General features: G+C 37.6%; 1 protein-coding gene across 10 annotated transcripts in view; it reads left to right on the top strand.

Annotated features, from left to right (window-relative positions):
* PTPRK (protein tyrosine phosphatase receptor type K) overlaps nt 1-14,603 on the top strand; it is a 553,021-nt gene that overhangs the window by 194,964 nt on the left and 343,454 nt on the right. The gene's annotated exons all lie outside the window — the stretch shown is intronic.

Genomic DNA, 14,603 nt, shown 5'->3' with positions numbered 1-14,603 from the left:
AAAGGTTTTTTTTGGGTCTGGGAACGCTCAAAAAAATTTCCATATAAATTAATGTAATTGCTTCGTTATCCTGTTTAGGTTTTTGAAAAGTTTCATAAGGACCCTATACTTTTCAATAGCAGGGGAAACCTGTCCCTGGAAATTAACTCTTTTGAAAGTTCACTTTTGCATTAGGTCTTGAGATTTAAAAGACTTGTCTATTTGTCCTTTGTTACAGAACCTAATGAGAATGCATCATGTAAAAGTATATTTTATTTTGTTAATGGGTAATTTATAAGCTAAGAACAGTTCATTTCTGCTTTTTAAAAATGAACAATTTCTTCAGGTGAAACTTGTCTTTATTCCTCGGGGAGGGAACACAATATAATTGCTTTGTCATGAGTTGATTTTTCTATTTTATTAAAAAGCCTCTTACTTCATAGGGATGGTTCCACAGGTCAGGTTCTTTGTTCAGGGTTATGTGTCTATTGAGATTTTAATGGATTTTCGTCCAGTACTAGTTGGTTCCGTTATTCCTGAGCTGAAGGATGTTGTTCTTCAGCCTAGGAAAGCTATCTGCTTTTCCAGAGCACACGGCTCTGGGAGGGCTGCATGTGGTAGGTGGGTGGCTGGAAGTGTATGAAACTAATGCTAAGGCACTAGAAGCAAGATCAGTGGGCTCATCTCTGACAACAGTGGGTTGGTGTTTGCTGGTTCACCCTCACAACGCATTGTCCTTTCACTGACTTCACTAGAACCTGTTATTGGAGCTTAACACTGAAAAGAAAAAGCTCTGATTTAAGAAAAGAAAACTATCAGCGGATTCAGCCTCCTTAAAATAAATTTAAGCCCAAATAACAAATTAGCAAAATTATTAAAAATTTGGTTTCTGGAGTCAGATTGCCTGTATTCAACACTGTTTGCTGTTTGCTATCTGTATAGATTGTTCTTTAAGGAATCAAATTGTTAGTTATATCTTTAAAGAAAAACATAGAAGTGGATTTTGATAAATCCAACAAGTAATATACCTAGGTATCATGCTAATTTGCCTTCACAACTAAGATATAGCATACATATAATTAATTACCTTTTCTTACTTTTTGCAAGATCTTTGAGTCATTGGTATTTTAGTAACATTTTCTTATGGCACACGTTTCTGCAATATTAATTTTAATGTTGAGTTACACTATCATGGCCTGGATGCTTCTTTGTTCAGTCTCATTTTGCATGACAAAACTTCCCAAGGTTATGTATATCTTTAGTGTTTTAAGCGGTACAAAAAGTGCTTGTGCAAGTTTCAGCCTGGCCAGTGAGATCTTTTTGGAGATGTCTTGTCAGAGAAAAAGATTACTACATGACCTGGAACCTGTGGGTGAATGTTTTTTTCTTGCTGATTGAAATTTGAGCAGTAGATCATTACTTAAGTGATTAATTACTTTTCTTTCACATCTTTTTCCCTTAACCCGCAAAACTTAACAATCAATGAGAACAAAAACCATAGTAGAATAATTTTTATTCATGTGCTTAGTGCTCAGTAGATTACTTGATTGATGATTACATTGATTCTGTCATTTAGATACCTAGTTGTACCTGTATGTCAGTTATGGGAAACACCAGCATAACATAAACTGTATTTATGTAGCATTTTTGCTATTAGGAAATAGCATGAAAAACTTTTGACTATTGCTTAATGCAGAATCTTTATGGATTTTTAAAAATTAAAATGTAGCCAATACATTGTGCTATGTTAGAAGCCTACTGACTTTTTAATTCTTAAAGAAACACTGTATTTAAAAAAAATTTTTCCTAGACTCTAGATTAAGTAGATTAAGTAAATCATGATAGGCATAGAAACTATTCTTCCAGTTTCACAGTTTATTCAACTTCAATTCTCCAGAGATTTTACACTCTCCAAAACCTCTTTTAAAAATTTTTTATTTTTTTAACCTTCTCATTTTTTGAATTCCCTTTTCTTTTGTATTTCTAGTGGAAAATCCTATCTTTTGTTTGCCTGAGCCATTAGTTACCCGACCATCCCTCCAATACACTCCTTCTTTATCATCAACTTCAACAACAACAATCAAAAAGAAAATTACCCCAGGGTGCTACTACTTTTAATTAGTATAGGATAATTTTTATATAAAAATCATACTCCTGGAAGTGGATTAAAAAAAAAAACAACAAACCCCTCTACAGGCTAGCTCTCCTTTTTCTGTTGAACTAAAAATCTGAAACAGATGTAGTTTATCTTTGGTGTGATTTACCCTTCCTAGAAATTTCAACTAGCCAGATGCCTAAACAGAAGATGCCCGAACAGGAAATTAATTATGTTGTGGACTATAATGAGGAAATAACAGTTTTTTTTTAAAGATTTTATTTATTTATTTGATAGAGATAGAGACACCAACGAGAGAGGGAACACAAGCAGGGGGAGTGGGAAAGGAAGAAGCAGGCCCATAGTGGAGGAGCCTGATGTGGGGCTCGATCCCATAACGCCGGGATCACGCCCTGAGCCGAAGGCAGACGCTTAACCGCTGTGCCACCCAGGCGCCCCAGGAAATAACAGTTTTTAACCCCGAGGAACTTCAATTCTTATTTGAAAAAAGAAAAAAGTAATATACATGAAATTATGAAATAAAGGAAAAATTCTGAATTTTGGTTACCAGTTTAGAAAGGTGTCTGACACATAGTATGTGTTTACCATAAAGTTAGATTATCATGATGGGTAGATAAAAAAATTGCAAACTCTATTGGATTTGATATATGCTCAACATTTTCTTCTGTTTTGAAAGTGTGGTGTTCTTCTTTTTGCTTGTTTTTTTCTCGAGTTAATTTTTGTAGAGCAGTTTTAAGTTCACAGCAAAATGTAGAGGAAGGTACAGAGATTTCCCATAAACCCCCTGTCCCCACACATGCACAGCTTCCCCCATTATCACCATCCCCCACCAGTGGGACATTTATTACAATGGATGAGCCTACCCTGACACATAATAATCGTTCAAAGTTCATAGTAATTTTATTTTAAGGTTTACTCTTTGTGCTGTAGAGTCTTAAGAGTTTAGACAAGTGTATGATGGCATGTAGCCATCATTGTAGTATTATAGAGGATTTTCACTGTCCTAACGATCTCTATGCTTTGCCTATTCATCTGTTCTCTTCCATGTTATTCTTTTCAGGTTTTGTGTTTGAGAGAGAGAAAACAGGAGCAAGGGGAGAGGCAAAGGGAGAAGGAGAAGAATGCGGCTGCAGAGGGAGAGGGATGAGCAGATAACCCACTGATCAGGGAGCCCATCACGGGGCTCGATCCCAGGACCCTAGGTTTTGTGTTTTTTTTTTTTTTTTTTTAAGATTTTATTTATTTATTTGAGAGAGAGAGAGAGAGCACAGGAGCAGGGGGAGGGGCAAAGTGAGAAGGAGAAGCAGACTCCCCGCTGACCAGGAGCTGGATGTGGGATTTGATCCCTGAGCCAAAGGCAGACACTTAACTGGTTGAGCCATCCAGGTGCCCTTAGGTTTTGTGTTTATTAAAATGTCTGCTGGGGTGCCTGGGTGGCTCAGTTGGTTAAGCCTCTGACTTGGGCTCAGGTCATGATCTCAAGGTCGTGGGATCGAGCCCCAGCTTGGGCTCCGTGCTCAGCATGGAGTCTGCTTTTCCCTCTCCCTTTGCACCCCTCCCTCCCTGTTCATGCTCTCTCTCTCTCTCTCAAATAAATAAAAATAAAATGTCCACTTATTTGAGAAATTATTAACATGAGATTACACCATGCTAACCCCTGGGGACATACAGGCAAATCCCTTTTCTCCAGAAGCTTATGTTCTAGCTGGGCACTGGAGGAGATAAAAATGTAAATCAGATGTGGGGTTGGCCCTTAGGGGGCCTAGTCCAGATGGGAAATACGAGATACACAGAGATAAAACTCAAGACAATATAGCACTTATTAAATGACTTAAGAGAGATAAATGTAAAATATAGTGGGGAAAATGAAAACAAAAGATGGATTTGTTTCCAAAGTAATTTAAGGCATAAATGGGACTATAATTCTTGTCTCTTGATTCCTGTATTTCTAGATTTGTATGCTTTTCACTGTACCGCATTGTTTTTCTTAAACCACAGTTATTTGTAGCCAACACTTTCTATAGTGAAAAAGAACAAGGAAATGTAAATTTTGTTTATGACATAAACGTTGCAGTGGTATACTAATATATAAGGAACTGCTTCTCACCTGTGTCTTCAGAGCAATAAATGTCTTTTTCGTTCAGTATACTAATTATAGGAAGTATCATATCATATATTTTTTTTATTTGCCATGGTTACAAGCTGCTAATTCTACCTATTTTTATAGGCCTCAAGTGAGTACTGTAAAATTTCAAATTGATCACCAAATAGAAGTAAAAAAAAAAGAAAAAAATACCCAAAACATTATGAGGCCTTATCTCAGTGTTAAATTTCAGCTGAAGATCAACACACCTCTAAAAGTTTAATTTTCTCCAGTCTGGAAATCTGACCTGTCTTGTATGCATAAAACTCAGTTCTGCTTTGGGATTAAATCCATTAGTTTCTTACTGAACAGTGAGGTTGTTACCAAATGAGGCAGGCAGACATAACTTCCAAAACTATTAGTGGAAACCTAATCTGCTGTTTTCCATTAACTGGGTGCACATCATTAATCACAAAAATGATGCATGATGAAAACTACAGGGGTTTGGCCAGAAACTGGAAAGTGATAATATAGCACAATGTGTCTTTTTTTTTTTTTTTTTTTTTTTGCTCCCTAATTCACTGAGAAACAAACACTGAACTTTTGCAACCCATTTTCTTCTTAACATTTTCTATTGGCTTGAAAAAATGTAAGAACTGGACAGGCATGGAATTTTCTGGTTTTTGTCTCCTTTTTAAAGCTTTATGTTAACATGTATTGCACTGATATTTTGGCAATGGAATGATTGTTACACTCCAGAGATACTGCTGGCTTTGGATCTAAGAAGATTAGGACTTAAACCAAGTGACTGTTTACTTAAATAAAAAAATCTCTCCAAGATTGATCTTTGGGGATGGGGCTGAAGTAGGAGCATGCTCATGAACCAGCCATGCAAAGAGTGAGGAAAAGCACTCTTGGAACATTGCCGATATATACTAGTCCTCATTCAACCGTGTAGAGTCCCACTGAAGTAAGGAGGGTGGCAAGGTTTTTCTTTCCTAGATGAATTAGTTTGCTTGGCTGCCATAATGAAGTACTACAGACTGGGTGGCTTAAGCCACAGAAGTGTACGTCTCTCATGCTGGGAAGTCTAAAGGCCACAGTGCTGGCCTCTTTGGTTCCTGGTGAGAGCTCTCCTCCTGGCTTGTAATGGCCACCTTCTCACTGTGTCCTCACATGTTGGAAAGAGACAACTTTTCTTCTTCCTATATGGGCATCAGGCCTATCAGATGAGGGTCCTTTATCACTTCATTTACCCTTAGTTAACTCCCAAAGGCCCTATCTCCAAACACAGTGACTTGAGGATTTGGGCTTCAACGTGAATTTTGGGGGGCAAGAGTTCAGGCCTTAGAACTAGATGTATATTACACTTACAACTTTTTTATTTATAAGCACATAAATGACCCAGCTCATCATCTTGTATAACAGTGTTGCAGATATTATCTGTTCCGTCTTTGTTCTCCTCTCTTTCTTGCACACTGGCAGGACTCCCTCCCACCTTACTTACTGTCCTACCTTCCTTTGCAGGTAGGAGTGGCCATATGACATGACTCTGGCCAATGAGCTATGAGGGGAAATGTGCTGGGGGACTTCTGGGAAAGCTGTTTGTCCCTGATAAAAAAGAGAGACACGTGTTCTTGCCCAAGAGCGTGATACCCACTGCTACCGTTGTTTGTAACTATGAGGAAGGCGATAAACTGAGGGTAGCAGAACAAAGTATGGAAGGGGTCAGGGTCCTACCTCAGGCAAAATAATAACGACAATAATATTTAAGATAAAAACTATTTCTAAGCAACTTTTAGATGAGTATTCTCCTATGCGGACAAAAGCATTCTAATATACCGTGTCACATCTTTCTTGAGCTTTCAAGCAGTCCCAACCTATAAAGCATACTATTTGTGGATAGCACCTGTGAGCCATATGGCAGAATTAAAAGTACACACATCTACCTATGAATGAAACAATTTTTCAGTCCAGTCGTACAGAGATGACAGACCTATATACTTGAAAATGTAAATAGGTCTGTAAGGCAATGAATCAATGACTGGAGGGAGTAGAAAGAAAGGAAGGAAAGAAAGATCATTTGTTGTGTGTCTACCATGTTTAAGACACATGGGCTGGGTAATTCCATTTCTGTCATTTTCAATTTGATTTAATATTTGTTGAAGTGCTAAATGAATGTTCCTTATCTTCATGCATGGACTAAGTTGCTGGTTACTTAGTGGCCAAAATTATTCCCCTTTGCTCTTAATCCATTTAATCTTGCTATTAAAAGTTTGGACTTTAGCCATATCAGTGACTTCTGAATTTAGTCACAACTAGATAGGCTTATTCTTCTTAAGGCAATGGTCATTGCCTAACATGGGCACTTTGGCTCATTTTTACATTGTCTAAATACCTTCTGTTTGATAGGCTATTAACAAAGCAGGCTTTTGCTGCTGATGTTTAATCTTAATGATTTCCTATTTGTTTCACTTAAAGTACTCCAAATGGGTTTGGAAAAATTCCCACGTTATCATAGTCATTGTTTTCATAAAACTTATAACCCTGTGAGGATGACTTCTCCCCGCATCCTGACGGTGATTTGCTTTTATTATAAAACATCTGCTTTACTTTTCCTTTAGATTCTGTAATTGATTCATTGATGAAACTTACAGTTTGTAAATAAATGTAAACAAATGAAGACGAGAGAGTCCTGCTTGTTAACACAATAATTACTGCAAATAGATGACAGAAGTCTCTTGTTATTCTACTAAATCATACCTGTTTTTATTTAGAGTAAGCAGGAGCTGTCAAGTGCCCCTTCACGAATTCTTTTGAGAACTATTTCCATGAAATTAATTCACTTCTCTTTTAAGAGTGGATTGAAAAATAATGAGCAATAAGGAGAGTTAGGCAGTGTTTGTTCAATGTATGACTTTTTTTTTTTAGGAGTTTGTTTTATCCAAGGGGACTGGGGAAGACAGATGGTCCAAAGAGTAGAGGAAGAACGCCAGTTCTTTGCTGGCTCACTCCCTGCATTCACTGCAGCTTGTTGAGTCTGCTTTAACACGTGTCTGCTTCCTTGTTTTCCACACCTCTTCATTAATTATTTAGCATACATTTAATGGGCTCATCTTCATGTACCAATATTAAAAACAAGATGTATCCTACTGGGCAGGATTCCTACCCAAACACAAAAAAATGTGAGTTTTTCCTTCTAATCAGCTTAATGATGTTTCCAACAATGCTGTGCCATTTATTAATGCAGTGCCATTTCATATAAGAGAAGCATAGACAACAATTTAAAATCAATTCTTTCTGCAGTTATTTTGTCTGCTGACTTTGATAGTTAATTGGAAGTGGTCTTTTTTTTTTTTTAGGGCTTTCAAGTTTCTGTACGACTTGAATTTTTGTATGACCTCTTTGTCCATTTCCATTTCAGAGAATTTTTTTTTCTTATTTTAGACTACATGCAGTATGTGAACAAAATTATTGGCCCTTCGCAGGAAAAACAAAACTGAGTGACATTATGTTTTTATTTAAAAGTTAACTTGTGTGCTGTGGGGGTTTCAGTTTTTATTCTTAGAGCATAATGGAAAAATAAAAGGATATAATTATTTTAGTATGAATTTTTCAGTGAAAAGAGTATAGTAGGAAGGAAATGTAAGGGAAATGTCAGGCATAGTTAGAGTTTGTATCTATTTTACTATTCCTTTAGATGGCATTATGTAAAACCTATTCTGGTGTTAGTAACACAAGTTGGAATATAAAGGGAAGCAAACTTTGGATGCTGTAAATTAAAACATCCACTTATGTAATCTAGTGGAAAATTTATGATTAATTTTAGTTGTTTTCATTTTCAAAAGGTGTTTTTAAAACTGTCATTATAAAACTAGCTGCTCCATGTTATTTCTGCATTTAGTTCTATAAATAACCATTGCACACAGCGCTGGAATTCCCTGATGAGATTTAGATTCTTAATATTCTTTGAATGATCTTTTTAAAAATCATTCTTCTCAGCAATAAGTTCTTCTGGAAGCAGTAAATCAATTCTCATTTTATGTTTAAAAACAAGGTCTGTAGTCATAAATTTATACCAAGTAATAATTCAATAAAGTAATAAAGACTGGAAAACTTCTAGCACCTAGAGATCAAAGTTTATCAAACCTAAACATCTTTAGATCCCGGTATTTTGCAAAAACAGCACAAATATAATACTTGGAAACAGATGCAGTGATTCTGTGGGTTAATATTTACTAAAAATACTTTTGGTTTGGTTATGAATTTCAGTAATGTAAGACTTACAGAGGGATGAAGTCTGCTTAGCCCCATAAATACCAGGATGCATTCCTTTGTTGTTGTTGTTGTTATTTATTTATTTTTTGGTTGCTGTTCGTCTTTTTCTGTTGTGTTTTCTCCTCTTCCTGTTTTTCTCCCCTTTCTTGGTGGAGGGGGAATTGTAAGCAAAACAATAAACAACCAAATAATTTTATTTATTGAATATATATATATTTTATTACACTAGGTATTCTGACATGCCACATGAGAATTAAGTCTTTTTTTTTTTTTTTAAGTTAGTATGATATAGAGTGGAGGCCCTTTTATATACTGGGTAAAAGTTTAAACTAGTTGTCATTTGGCCTGTGTTCAATTCCACATCCAGTGGTCAACACCTCCTTGCTCATTGATTGACTGTTTTGTGGGACCTTTAGAGTTTCAGTCCCTGCAATATAGGATGGTAGCTAGTCTACATGTGTTTGATGAGGTTCAAGGAGGTAATGAAAGCTGCAAAGTAGTCTATATTTAAAGCTCATATTTACAAATGAAAAACTGGAACTAAAGCTAGTAAAGTGAAAAAGAAACAGACTTGAAAGGATTTAGGATTCTGTCACAGCATAAGGGAAGTCGACTATCCAATCCTAAAGAAGACATGGAACCCAGAGTAGCCATGAGGACAATAGCAACTTTGACTTTCTCTCTGAAGGTCAACTGTGAACAACTCCTTTCTTTATCAATTTGACAAGTATTTATCAAGCAACCTAATCTACATCAGATTCTGGCTGCTGGGGATGCACCATGCTGAAGTCTGAAAGTTCCTGTTCTCCCAGAATTCCAGTCTTGGGATGTGGGGGGGGGTAAATAAATATGAGAAAAAATGAGAATACAGGGGCGCCTGGGTGGCACAGCGGTTAAGCCTCTGCCTTTGGCTCAGGGCGTGATCCCGGCGTTATGGGATCGAGCCCCACATCAGGCTCCTCTTCTATGAGTCTGCTTCTTCCTCTCCCACTCCCCCTGCTTGTGTTCCCTCTCTCACTGGCTGTCTCTATCTCTGTTGAATAAATAAATAAAATCTTTAATAAAAAAAGATTAGAATACAAGAAGCGCTATGCAGATGATTAAGATAGAGTAATAAGACAGGTCTTGGAAACCACTTTGGACCAGGCGGTTCAAGAAGAGCTAGCTGTTTGAGAAGGTGACCTTCACCTGGAGATCTGAACGGCAAAAAGGACCTAGGCACACTAAGATCAGAAAAAAAGCATTGGAAACAGAAAACAGCTAAACTAAGGCTCTTAAATCCGGAAGGAGATTGGCATGGTGGAGGGACGGCCACAGGCCTAGGGGTCAAAAGCGTCCTTTTTAAAGATGAGATGGGGAGTTTCTAGTTATATGAAGCTTTGTAATCCAAGGGAAAGAGGCTGAACATTTGATGAAGATTGTCATCAAGGGATTCTGTTTACTCACGTAAACAGGTCTCATCTTATCCATGCTCCAAATGAATATTCTTCTTTAGTCTTTTCAGCGCTTACTCTCCAGTCACAGCTCTGGTTGTTTTCCATCTTGATAATGGTAACGTTTTCCTGACTCTTATAAATCAGTTACTTTTCTTGGGATGCTGATTTGCTGATATTGCATTCCTCAGATTTTGCCAATGTTTCCTTGAAAGTCAAAATGATTAGCCATCATTTGAGGTCCTTCATAATTTAGCTTCAGTCAACTGCTTCAATTTCTGTACCATTATTATTTTTTTCTTGGCACCATCTGCTTTAGTAAATTGCAGATTGCTGTAGCTGTGCTTTGGACAATTTGGGCACTTGTGTGTGTGCGTGAATTTGCACACAGTATTATCTACCTTCTGAAGTGCCTTTGTTTCTTCCTTTCCCTTGCTACCATGAAGCCTTTGCTAGGCACTTCAGTTCTCCTCATATCTGTACTGCTTACATTGCTAATAAGATATTTAGCTTGTAATATTTCAGATAGTTTTGTGTCTTGTGACTCCAAGCAGTCTGTAGATCCTCTTTAAAAGGAGACTGGGTATGCCATGAGGCCAGTGTAATATTTACATGGTGCTTTGTATTTTATAAAGTAGTTTGACAAATTAAAAAAAAATCATCCTTACAATAATATAAGGTCAGTTGGAAGAGTATAATGATTTTTATTTTAGTCATAAGGACTGAGAGATGATATAAATGACTTGTTTAAGGTCTTGTTACTAGCTAGAATTGAGTTAGGTCCCCTAAAGATAAAATCTAGTATCTCTCTAGTGTGCCAGCCTGTTCGTTTATTGATAATGACTTTCCAGTCTTGGCATCAAAAGAAAATTGGACTTGCTGATGAAATATTAAGTGAAGGGATAAGAGTAGGGTTATAATTTTTTCACTTTCATGCAATTTTTCAGGAGACATTTTCTTTTTTTTCCTTCTCTTTTCTTTCTTTCTTTCTTTCTTTCTTTCTTTCTTTCTTTCTTTCTTTCTTTCTTTCTTTCTTTTTCTTTCTTCTTTTCTTTCTTTCTNAAGAGTAGGGTTATAATTTTTTCACTTTCATGCAATTTTTCAGGAGACATTTTCTTTTTTTTCCTTCTCTTTCTTTCTTTCTTTCTTTCTTTCTTTCTTTCTTTCTTTCTTTCTTTTTTCTTTCTTCTTTTCTTTCTTTCTTTTCTTTCTTTCTTTCTTTCTTGAGAGAGCACAAGAGCAAGAGTAGGGGAGTATCTCTCCACACGGGGCTCTATCTCGCAACCCTGAGATCATGACCTGAGCTGAAATCAGGAGTCAGATGCTCAACGGACTGAGCCACCCAGGGACCCTAGGAGACATTTTCTTAATATTATTTGCTAATATTTCTTTAAAAAATAAGTATTTTTATGGTTTGTCTGTTCAAGAATTGATTGGATGAAGTAAGCTTAATGCCTAAGGGGCAACTCAGAACTTTGATGGACTGGATTTCAATTCATTTTCACAACCAACCATTTATTGAGTTGTTACTACATGCTAAATTTGGGGAGAAAACAAACAAGTATGAAAATAATTTCATACTTTTCTTTAGGGAATACATAGTTCACCAAAGAGATTGGCCATGTGTTTATAAGTTTTTGTGGTAAGTGATGATTAAATGGGATTTTGTTACATAATTATTTCAGAGTTCATATATGTTTAGAAATGCCGATAAAATAAGGAAAAAAACAAGTCTTTTGAGGGAGATGAAGCATCCATATCGGCTGTCTTGTATTGTTATTCTATTAAATGTCCAATGGAGTGAAGAAAACAATACTATTATTGGAACTCCAAGAAGGAAGCAGTACCTGGGTTCTTTGGTCAGACAAAAATGGAGCTGTATCTGAGCATACAAAGACAGCAGTTAAAGGAGGTTTAGGTTTCCCAATTATAAGGCATAGATTGTGCCCTCAGCTGTTCAGAAACCAGAGTGATCACACTGTGTGAGGGAACAGCCACACTGGTCTGGCTGAAGTCAGGGTTTGGAAATTGGGAGGAATGATAGATTACATTGAATATGTTGGATCCTAATATTGAGAAGTTTCCAAATCCAGGCCAAGGGATTCGTTTGTTTTATGTTGATTCCTAACTGCTTGTGGCTCATTCAGAAGAGTCTCTTTAGCAAGAGCAGTGTGATAACAGTAATGATTTTTAAAAGCCATTCTTTTAAGACTCAGCTCAGCAGATCAAAGGTGGGCCTTGACTTAGCGTTTGCCGACCATTCCCACACACTATTATCCAAACCCCCTCTGTTCAAACTAGATCTTGAAGTTGTGGCATTCCACAGTTTGGAGGATGACCTGTGGGGGGCAAGGCATACTTTTGTTACTTAGTTCCCTTTCTGCTAGGTAGAGATTTATTTGTTATGAAAGGTAATCAGGTTTTGGCAGACAGACTCCCGTTACAAAAAAAAAAAAAAAAAAAAGTCTATTCAAGGATTCTGCCTTTGTCAACAGAATTGCTAAATTTTGTTCATTTAAGCTTATTCTTTCTGCTGGGATCACTGGGGAACTTTCCCTTATAATAAAGGATGAAAGATGTCCAGATGATGCTCTTCTCTTCCATCTGCCCGTTAAACCCTTAATCTCTCACACCTGGGTGGCTTCTAATCCTTTATTTGCTTTCTGTACCGGTGGTTCCAAGTGCTGTGTCACGTGTGTCAAGTAAGTTTCCTTGTGCCGTAAAAGGGCATTCTCTGCCCCAGGATCTCCTGGATCATAAAGTGAGTTGCCGTTCACAAATGAACTTGCCAGTGTTAATGTAACCCACTTAGTGAATGGCATTCACTCACTATTCAGCCAGGAGTGCCCTACTGATTGGCAGCAGGAAGCTCCTTGTTAATGTTGAGAGTTCCTTTTGCTGGGTTCCTAGCCTCTGAGAATTGTCCCTGTGCTGCCTTTGTGATGCCGCAGAAGGCCCTTTCTCCTTCTCATTGCCATTTACTTCTCAGTTTGGAGCCAGTTGAGTTATTTAGTCGTTGGTCTGACTTGTAAGGCGCAGAAGTTCGAAATGAGTTTGTTTTTGGATCTTAGGGTTCTTTTTGGAAAAGAGTCAAGCAAAGAACACAGGAGACAAAGTTATCCATTCTTTCTTAGTTATTGCTATACTAACTAAAATTCAGTGGGATACTTTATCAAGGGGTTATGCCCTGCATTGAATTTCAGCCTCGAACCCCACGTAGTTCAGAGAGCGCTCAGGTTGCAGAAACATGCGTCTCACCTCAGCTGTGTAAACCTTCCTAGCAAACCATCTCCACACTCAGGGGGATCATGTGTATCTGTCAGCCACCTTAGGGAATAATTGGGAATCAGAAAGAAAGGCATAATCTGCTTCCTCTGTTCTCCAAGTAAAAGCCTGGAAAGGTTATCTATAACTAACTAGTAAAGCATGGTGCCTGTCAGGCCAAGACAGGGTATAGCTCGCTAAGCTTTAAAAAAAAAAAAAAAAAAAAAAAAAAGAGAGACCGAAAAAGGCTGTTTGTTTTCTAGTACCTTTACATCTCTGATTAGCCGTCATATGAATGGATTGCTTTGGTTTGTAGAAGCAGAGACTGGAACTTTTTCTTTTATATTTTTCATCTTATAACCATTACTAAAAACACAGTGGATAAAAGAGATTACTTAAACTTAAATTTGTGATCTGATTGCCTGGAGAGAGTGAACTAGTATTAGTCTGAGAATGGGAAATTGTCCGTTAAAATCATGTTTATTAAATTTGAGGAGAAGAAGAAGAAATAAAAAAAAATTATGAATATTTTAATTTGGAGGGAATCATTTGGAAAATATGCATTAGAAAGTCATTTGTGCTTTTTATTGCAGCCAGATTACACAAAAATGCTTTAACTCTTGAGTATTGCTACAGTTCTCTTCTTCAGCAATGCAAAGTAGTTAGGCCTGTAAAAAATTAAGCACAGTTTCTGATGTAACAGATTTGGGAGGCAGTAACTCTAGTGAGAGGAGGTCCAAGCTGTTCTGTGGAACAGCCCCCATATCCCGATATGGCTGTTGCTTTGCATAGGGTAAGCCTTGCTTCCACTTCAGGACTGCTCCACCATGTCTTGGACAGTTCCGTACTGCTCGGATGGTTCCCAGAGTTTTCTCACTCCTCCTAGACTCTGGATTCCTCCCCCCATCTCTGTCTCTGCCTTGTTCAAGAAGGTCCCATTGATGGGGTGCCTGGGTGGCTCAGTCGTTAAGCGTCTGCCTTTGGCTCAGGGTGTGATCCTGGAGCCCCACATCGGTTCCCTGCTCAGCGGGAAGCCTGCTTCTCCCTCTCCCACTCCCCCTGCTTGTGTTCCCTCTCTCACTGCCTCTCTCTCTGTCAAACAAATAAAATCTTAAAAAAAGAAAAAAAAAAAGGTCCCGTTTACACTTACCACTTCTGCCTGGAGGGGAACAATGCTTCTTAGGAAAGAATCTTGTCCTTGGGACTAGGGGCTCGGAGAATTGAGGAGTGGGAGAGGTGATGGCTCTGACTTACCCTTTACTAAGACCCTTTAAAAAAGTCTGGTGAGTGCTCAGTTGGATTAGCATTCCTGGTGAGTTAAAATGGAATAAGAGATTAACTCTTTGAACTAAGAAGCAGTTCTGTGGCAGAGTTGTGATTTACAGCCTATTGACTATTTTCTGACTGTGCAGCGAGACATTTAACATAGAGAATGGCAACCTTACGATTT

The sequence above is a fragment of the Ailuropoda melanoleuca genome, chromosome 10, assembly GCF_002007445.2.
Source record: "Ailuropoda melanoleuca isolate Jingjing chromosome 10, ASM200744v2, whole genome shotgun sequence".
In the NCBI taxonomy this organism is placed as follows: domain Eukaryota; kingdom Metazoa; phylum Chordata; class Mammalia; order Carnivora; family Ursidae; genus Ailuropoda; species Ailuropoda melanoleuca.
This window is presented reverse-complemented; position numbering and strand designations above follow the sequence as displayed.